The sequence below is a fragment of the Phytophthora cinnamomi genome (assembly GCF_018691715.1).
Source record: "Phytophthora cinnamomi strain GKB4 chromosome Unknown Contig14, whole genome shotgun sequence".
In the NCBI taxonomy this organism is placed as follows: domain Eukaryota; phylum Oomycota; class Peronosporomycetes; order Peronosporales; family Peronosporaceae; genus Phytophthora; species Phytophthora cinnamomi.
Genome location: NW_027150947.1, coordinates 1,804,467 through 1,806,470, shown reverse-complemented (window position 1 = coordinate 1,806,470; position 2,004 = coordinate 1,804,467).

Sequence of the window (2,004 nt, the reverse complement as noted above, 5' to 3'; positions counted from 1 at the left end):
TCAATACTTTTCAATTTTAACGCATTGTATATTGTTTGAAAACTCATGTAAAAAATCGAATTAGAGTGATTGTCGCTTTCTTCGAGTGTGTTTAGCTTTGATGTCCGGATATGCACGAATTTTGACTGGAGATTATCTAAATGGTGCGGTCTCATCTACTATCAAATTATGATAAAGTTCACAAACATGTCTGCAGAGGACACTATATTTGAACAGTTTGTACTTACTTGCGACGGATGCTCGAGTTTTTTTGTCTACCTGATGTACATAGTGATAATACTGCAAACTTCTGCTCACAATTAGAGCCTGCTGGAAAAGATCCAAGCAAAATAATAAACGCGTGTCTTGTGCAATGGCTCGCGTATTTTTTCGTTCTCGTTTCGCTGGTGCTCGTAGTTACCGGAGTCCCGCTACTTGAAAAGCAGCAACACTGCTTGCGATTGTGATTTTGCTACCTTGATGCACAACTCGATTCCTGTCGAGCCACAATAAAATCTCTATTAGAGAACTGTGAATACCGTCACTCAGACCGTACTGAGGATCCATCAAATTCGTTTTCACTCTCGCTCGTGCTCCGCAAATTCGCTTGGAGTGTAACGCTGAGTCGATGTCGTAATTCTGGTGTGAAAGAAGGAGGCGATCAAGCTACACAACTTTTCAAGATGTGATGGAGTAGCGAAACTCGGCATTGTCGAACTGTCAACATCCTTGCGCACATGGGAGAGTGTCTACTTAATGTTATTAGTACTTCGAAATAACGTTAGTAAGTAGTCGACGCAACCGGTGGCAGTGATTGACTAGAGGCAAAGCTGGCACGACAGTGTGTGTACGTGTATAGACTATACAGTATAGTGTAAATTCTGAAAATAGGATGTGGGACGTGGTAGGACTATCCGTTCATTTCTCCGTGTTGCAAAATGGTTGGAAATAAGCGTAAATTGGGGAGACGTCGGATGTTGCATGCACATCGTGAGAAGCGCCCGTGTGTTGGTGCTGAAGAAGCAAGCTGTTCAACTTCTTCGGTGAATGGAGATGTGGAGAATTTGCTAGCTCAGCTTCATGCAGGTTGATGGACACCCATCGTGGAAAATTCACAATGAGGTTATTTGGACAGCAGCACGAGGAGACATCACAATACTCCATTCGCAAGAGTGGGAAAGGGTTTACGTTCTACATAGTCAAACGTGAATTCTTTCTGCACAAGATACTCAACGTTATGGAGAACAATGTTCGGTTGACGAAACTTGATACGTCGTAGTGGCGAAGCGAGGATTCGGATCGCGACACTTTGAACTGTTATTTGTTAGCGGGTTTTGCTGCCTAGTTTCCTTGTAGTAGTATTCTTGGTATGCACTACACCTATGGAACGGCTGTGGTGATCAAGAACACGTCATATAGCTGTACCTACACGTTCAAGGAAGCAGCAATCATCGTTGAAGTAAGAAGATCAGCATATCTGATTATCGCGTAGTACAAATTAAAGCAGAAAGCGCAGACTTGTCTGGCCTTAAAGAATAGCAAGAGAAGTAAGTTAGAGCTGAAATAGTAGCTTTGTCTAACCTCGAAGCGTAGCCTAACCTTAACCAAGTTAGAGCAGAAAGAGTACTCGTGCACGACCTTGACATACACTGAAGCCGCATGCATGATAGGACGGTTTCATTGCGGTTGTAAGGCCTTTGATGGAGAAAATGCTACAGTAGTGGATTTGAGTGTACTCTCTGGTCCCAAAAAAGAACCTTGATCCGAGCCCGCTAGCCACGTACAGCCACCGGGATGACAATAGCTAGCCTGGCTTAGGGCAGCATCCCCGACAATCTTTAAAATAAGTTAAATACCTAGTTACATTTCCTCCTCCAAGTGCAGACACTCTCTGCCTGCCACTGGCAATTTTCACCGGGAAAAAGCTAGCACCAACGAGTCGTTGGCAACGACAGCATTGCTGCTTCGTGCCGCGTTTGTCAACGCAACGACCACACGTTGCAGTTGGCGCTTCAACCTGACCCG